Here is a 7,872-nt window from a genome sequence, read left to right as displayed (position 1 = left end):
TGGCCAACATGGTGAAACCCCGTCTCTACTAAAAATACAAAAATTAACTGGGCGTGGTGGTGCACGCCTGTAATCCCAGCTACTCTGGAGGCTGAGGTAGGAGAATTACTTGAACCCGGGAGGCGGAGGTTGCAGTGAGCCGAAATCGTGCCACTGCACTCCAGGCTGTCAACAGAGTGAGACTTGATCTAAATAAATAAATAAATAAATAAATAACTGACCCTCAGTACTCCACATTCCCACTGTGGATTCCTGCAATTCTAGCCACAAGGCAACTATTGACCGACGTGGCCCCTGAAATTAACATAGGCGCTGCCTAGAAACTGTGCCATGGTATTTCTCTGGAGAGAGAACTCAATCTAGGTCCCAAGCAATGTCCAAATCTTAAGCAGCTACAGCAGGGCACTATTTTGAGACTCTAGGTCCATCAGACTGCATCCTTTCCTGTGGCTAACACCCCCTTGAATTGTCACGTCCCTGGAGCCCCACTGACATCCCCTGCCTATCCCCAAGCACTGCTGGCTGCTCTTGCTAGGACTGAAGCACAAGCTGGTGGCAGCAATCTCATTATGCATTTATAAGTGCTTTGAGGATAGGCTATCCAGCTCACAGCCACAACCTAGGATCAAAGTTCATATTCCTTGGTCACATATTTATGGACACTGCCACTTAAAACCACCTCACCCTTTTTAGCAGCAGTGCCAAAGCAAAGCTACTGTGATCCACACCTGAGCATTCCACTAGAGGCATCCAACCCATGCCTACCACTGCCAGGGTCTACAGGCACTATTGTGCACTACTGGGGGACCTGAGGCCAGATCTTTCTAGGCTGGCTCCACCCACTTAGTGCTCAAACACAAGCTCTAGGGGTCTGGGAATCCCCATGCTCCATCCAGCACCATTGGCACCTGAGCACAAATGCCATCTACCTGCACTCTTTATCTTTTGGCTCACAGACTGGCTTCCCAGGTCATCACAGCTACTGCCAACTACCACGTGGAAAGCTGGAGAGTCAGAAAATTGTCCAGCCACTGCTACTGCCATTGCCTCTGCCATACCTGATGCCCAAAATCTTGAGTACCCACCACCTACCTAGCCCATTGCTGCCACTGCTGACACCTATATATGCTGCCTGGAGGTCCAAGAATTGGTCTGCATAATCACTGATGCCAGCATACACTGCCCTGGGGCCAAAGGACAGACAAGCTTGGCCCACAGCTTCTATCTCTGGGGTTTGATAACTGGCCTAAATGACCTCCTTGTCCCCAGCAAAAATTCACAACAGTCTCCACTAGAAACCTTACCATAAGCCACTGAGACAATCATAGCCTCCATTGCCACTGTTTATAGCAAAAGAAATCTTATGGATACTACACTACTGCAGGCACCCAGAATCAAAGTCAAAGTGCCCTACCCAACCATCTTCAGTAAAAAGTCTTTTCTATGAAAAGAAATTCAAAAAATTGGAATAAGTAATTGGTACACCAGATGCACAGATATCAACATAAGGACACAGGAAACACAAGCAAGGAAATATCGTTCCAGATAATTCAGATAAGCCATGCCATGAAATCAGCAAAATAAGCCAGAATATAAAATAAATTTACCAAAAACATAGATATCCTAAAAAAAATCAAACAAAAATTCTAGAACTAAAAATGTCACTAAATGAAATACAAAATACCCTCAAAAACTTCAACAATAAACTAAATCTAGTCAAAAAAAAAAAAAATTCAGAACATGAAGTCAGGTCTTCTCAAATAACCCAGGCAGATAAAAATTAAGAAATGGGGATAAAAATGAATAAAGCCTATGTGACATATGAAACACTATAAAGCAATCAAATATTTAAATTGTTAGTGTCACAGAAGGCAAAAAGAAAATTAAAGTAATAGAAAGCTTATTTAATGAAATAATAGCTGAAAACTTCACTCTAGAAGACATTTAGAAACAGAAAGCTCAAAGAACTCCAATATATACAATTTAAGTCTTCTTCACTGCACGTTATAGCCAAACTGTCCAAAGTAAATAATAAAGAGAGAGTTTCACAAACTTGAAGAGAAAAGTGACTACTAATTTTTAAGAGAACCCCCATTAGACTAACAGCAGGTTTCTCAGCAGAATCATTACAGGCCAGGAGAAAATGAGATAATATTTCCAACGTGATGAAAGAAAAAGAAAACTTTCTGTCAAGGATACTATACCCACCAAAATGGCACATAAATGACCAAGAAATAAAGTATTTTTCAAGTGAGTAAAAGTTAAGCCAATTCATCACCACATAACCGGCTGGACAAGACATTCATAAGGGAGTGCTGCACCTGGAAGCAGAAAGAAAATATCTACGATCATGAAAAAAAAACAATTAAAAAAAATAAAGCAAAAAGTTTCACTGGTATAACAAGCATTCAAACGAGGAAGAGACAGGTCTGAAGTACCACTACAAAAAATCATCAAACCACAATGAGAAAGAAAGAAACAAACAAAAACAATTAAAACAAACAAAAAGAACAAAGAACATTAAAAAATAGATAATGGTGTATGTAGACTGAAAGAAAAGAGATTAAAAAAAGATACTCCATGTAAATGGAAACCATAAAAGACCAAGAGTATCTATATGCCTACCAGGTAAAACATATTTGACTTAAAAAATAAAACAGGGACAAAGAAGTTTATTATATAATGATAATGAGGTCAGTTTAGCAAGAGAACATAACAATTCTAAGCACACATACAAACAACACTAGAGCACTTGGATATATAAGGCAAATATTATTAGATCTAATGAGAGAGATAAACTCCAATACAAAAATATTTGAGGACTTTGACACACCATTCTCAGCATTATAAAGTTCATCTAGAAAGATAATTAACAGAGCAATTTTGGCTTTAAATTACACTTTGGAACAAATAGACCTAACAGATAATCAAAGAACATTTTATCCAAAAACTACAGAATACACATTATTTTCATTAGCTCATGGAACATTCTACAGGATAGACCATATGTTAAGCCATTAAGAAAGCCTCAACAAATTTTTAAATATGAAAATATCAAATATCTTATTAGACTATGATAGAATAAAACTAGTAATCAATAAAAAGAGGAATTTTGAAAACTATAATATACATGGACATTGAACAAGATGCTTTTGAATGTCCATTGTATCAAGGAAAAAAATGAGGAGGAAATCAAAAAGTATGTTATAAACAATAAAAACACAACATATCATACTTGATGAGATTCAACAAAACGGTGCTAAGAAGGAAGTGTGTAACAATAAATGCCCACATCATAAAGTTGAAAAATTTCAAGTAAACAATCCAATGATGCGTCTCAAGAAATCAAAAAAAGTAAGAACAAACTAAACCCAAAATTATTAGAAGGAAAGGAATAATAAAGATAAGAGTAGACCTAAAAATAATAATAATAATAAATAAAAAGAATCAACAAATAAAAAGTCACTTGTTGATAAAGATAACCAAATTAATAAATTAGCTAGACTAGCCAAGAAGAAAAGAGAGAAGACTCAAGTAAATAAAATCAGGAATGAAAAGAAAGATATTTCATCAGGCATCACAGAAATACAAAGATTATCAAAGACTATGTGAACAATATACACGAAAACACTGGAAATCATAGAGAAAATAGATAAATTCCTGGAAACATACAATCTAACAATATTGAATCAGGAAGAAACTGAAAACTTAAACAAGTTAATAATGAATAATTAAAACAAATCAGTAATAAAAATTCTCCCAACAAAAAAAAGTTCAGGACCAGGTGACTTCAAAGCAGAGTCCTAAAAATATTACAAAGAAAAACTAACATCAATTTTTCTCAAGCTATTATAAAAATGTGAAGAGAATTAAATTCTCCCTAAATCATTGTATGAAGCCAGCATTACCCTGACACCAAAACTATATAAGGATGCAACAACAACAGCAATACTACAGACCAATATCTCTGATGAACATAGAAATAATAATTCTCAATCCTGGAAAACAAAATCCAACAGCTCATCAAAAAGATAATACATTGTGACCAAGTGAGATTTATCCCAGAGATTCAAGAGTTGTTCAACATACACAAAATAATAAATGCAATAAAACACATCAACAAAAAAAGACAAAAAACAAATGATTTTCTCAATAGATACAGAAAAAGAATTGATAAAATTTAACATTCCATCACCATAAACACTCTCAAGAAACTTGGCATGAAAGGAAAATATCTCACCGTAATAAAGGCAATATATGACAAATCCGAAGCTAACATAACACTGAATGTGGGAAAGCTGAAAGTTTTTTCTGTAAGAACTGGAAGAAGACAAAGTTGTCCATTTTTACCCCTCCTATTTACTCCTATTTGGTTAGTACTGGAAGTCCTAACCAAAGCAATAAGTAAAATAATAAAATAAAATATATTAAAATTGGAATAGAGAAAGTCAAATTTCCCCTCTTTGCAGATAATATTTTTATATATATATACACACACACACACACACCTCTAAATAATCTATCAAAAAACTCTTAGATCTGATAAACTCAGTAATGTTGTGGAAAACGAAATCAACATACAAACATCAATGATGTTTCAATACACCAATAGTAAACTAGCTGAGAAGTAAATAAAGAAGGAAATCCAATTTTAAAAGCTACAAAAAAAAAAAAAAAAAAAAAAAAAGTCATTTTCTTCCAAAATACTCTTCCTTCAAACCCAGGATTTTGGGAGGCCGAGCTTGCAGTGAGCTGAGATCCAGCCACTGCACTCCAGCCCGGGCGACAGAGCGAAATTGCTAAAAAAAAAAAAAAAAAAAACCTAGCAATAAATCCAACGAAGGAGGTGCAATACCTCTACAAGATAAAAACAAAACAAAACAAAACAAAAAAAACCTATAAAATAAATTGAAGAATACAATAACAAATGGAAAGATATCCTATGCTCATGGGTTGGAAGAATTAATAGTATTAAGATGATCACCCTGCCCAAAGCAATTTACAAATTTAATGTAATCCCTATCAAAATGCCAATGTCATTTATTTTACCAGAATAGGAAAAAATATTATAAAATTTGTAAGAGAAAAAAGCAGCCCAAATAGTCAAAATAATCTCAAGTAAGATGAACAAACCTGGAGGCATCACACTCATTGACATCAAAATATTTTATAAGATTATAGTAATCAACAACATGGTACTGGTGTGAAACCAGATACATAGACTAATGGAACAGAATAGAGAACAGAAAACTAAATTCAAATATTTATAGCCACCTGATTTTTAATAAAGGCACCAAGAACATACATTGGGGAAAGTAAAGTATCTTCAATAAATGTTTCTGAGACAATTCAATATTCATATGCAGAGAAATGAAATTGGGTCCCTATCATTTACTATATACAAAAAATCACTTGAGAGTAGATTAAATACTTAAGCATAAAACCTACAACCATAAACTTACTAGCCGAAAAATGGAAGAAATATCAGGACATTGGTCTAAGCAAAGATGTAATGGCTAAGACATCAAAAGCACATGCAACACAACAAACAAAAATAGACAATGGAATTTCATTACACTAAAAAAAAATCTGTCACCACAGCTGGAAGAGCTAGAGAACCAAGAACAAACCAACTCCAAAGCTAGCAGAAAGCAAGAAGTAATGAAAACAGAGCTTAACTGATGGAAATTGAGATGAAAAACAAATAAACAACAACAAGAAAAAACATACAAAGATCAATGAATTCAGAATTTGAGTTTTTAAAGGAATAACAAGAAAAGGAGAGTGCTAGATAGACTCATAAAGAAAAGAGACTGAATATCTCAATAAACACCATAAGAAATTGCAATGGGGACACATTACCACTGATCTCCAAATAATAATAATAAGAAGAAATCAGAGACTACTATGGACACATTTATGCACACAAGCTAGAAAACCAAGAAAAAAGTGATTAGTTCCTGGAAACATACAACCTTCCAAGATTAAACCGGGAAGAAATTGAATACCTGAACTGACCAAAATATGAGTTCTAAAATTCAATCAGTAACACAAAGCTTACCAACCAGAAAAAAACAGAACTAGATGAAATCATTGCTGAATTCTATCATATGTATAAAGAGTTAGTACCATTCCTACTGAAAGTACTCCAAAAAATTAAGGAGGAAGAACTTTTCTTTAATGCATTCCATAAGGCAGCATCATCTCAACACCAAAACCTGACAGAGACACAACAAGAAAAGTGATATTCCCAATGAACATAGATGCAAAAATCCTAAACAAAATACAGCAAACAGAATCCAGCAGCATATCAAAAAGCTAATACACCACAATCAAGTAAGCTTTATCCCTGAAATACAAGGTCGGTTCAACATATGCAAATCAATAAATGTGATTCATCAGGAAAACAGAACTGAAAACAAAAAACACATGATTATCTCAATAGAGGTTATACAAGCTTTTGAAAAAATTCAACACCTCTTTATGTTAGAATCTTCAACAAAATAGTATCAAAGGAATATACATCAAAATAAGAGCCATCTATATCAGACTCACAATTAACATCATACTGAATGGGCAAAAACCTGAAAGCATCCCCTTTGAAAACTGAAACAAAATGGTCTGTTTCAGGATGGCTGAATAGGAACAGGTCCAGTCTGCAGTTCCCAGTGTGATGGACACAGAAGACGGGTGATTTCTGCATTTCCAACTGAGGTAACTGGTTCATTACATGGGGACTGGTCGGAAAGTGGGTGCAGCCCATGGAGGGTGAGCCGAAGCAGGGCAGGGCATTGTCTCACCCAGGAAGAACAAGAGGTCGGGGGATTTCCTTTCCTAGCCAAGGGAAGCCCTGACAGACTGTACCGGGAAAATTGGGACACTACCACATAAACACTGTGCTTTTCCAATGGTCTTAGCAAATGGCACACCAGCAGATTATATCCCATGCCTGGCTCAGTGGGTCCCACGCCCATGGAGCCTTGCTCACTGCCTGTCTGAGATGGAACTGCGAGGCAGAAAGCCTGGCTGGGGGAGGGGCATCTGCCATTGCTGAAGCTTGAGTAGGTAAACAAAGCCACCAGGAAACTCAAACTGAATGGAGCCTATCACAACTTAACAAGGCTGCCTGCCTCTGTAGACTTCACCTCTGGGGGCAGGACATAGCTGAACAAAAGGCAGTAAAAATTTCTGCAGACTTAAACGTCCCTGTCTGACAGCTCTGAAGAGAGCAGTGGTTCTCCCAGAATGTTGTTTGAGCTCTGAGAGTAGGCAGACTGCCTCCTCAAGTGGGTCCCTGACTCCCATGTAGCCTAACTTGGAGACTCCTCCCAGTAGGGGCTGACTGACACCTCATACAGCTGGGTGCCCCTCTGAGACTAAGCTTACAGAGGAAAGATCAGGCAGCAATATTTCCTGTTCTGCAATATTTGCTGTTCTGCAGCCTCTGCTGGTGATACCCAGGCAAGCAGGGTCTGGAGTGGACCACCAGCAAACTCCAACAGACCTACAGTCGAGGGACATGACTGTTAGAAGGACAACTAGCGACAGAAATGAATAGCATCAACATCAACAAAAAGGACATCCACATCAAAACCGCATCTGTAGATCACCATAATCAAAGGCCAAAGGTAGATGAACCACAAGGATGGGGAGAAAGCAGAGCAGAAAAGCTGAAAATTCTAAAAACCAGAGCATCCATTCTCTTCCAAATAATTTCAGCTCCTTACCAGCAATGTAACAAAGCAACACGGAGAATGACTTTGACGAGCTTACAGAAGTAGTCTTCAGAAAGTCAGTAATAACAAATTTCTCTGAGCTAAAGGAGGATGTTTGAACCCATCACAAGGAAGCTGAAAACCTTGAAAAAAGATT

Source organism: Mandrillus leucophaeus, unplaced genomic scaffold (assembly GCF_000951045.1).
Source record: "Mandrillus leucophaeus isolate KB7577 unplaced genomic scaffold, Mleu.le_1.0 Scaffold358, whole genome shotgun sequence".
Taxonomy (NCBI): Eukaryota; Metazoa; Chordata; class Mammalia; order Primates; family Cercopithecidae; genus Mandrillus; species Mandrillus leucophaeus.
The sequence above is the reverse complement of the archived record's forward strand: the minus strand, read 5'-3'. Positions refer to the sequence as shown.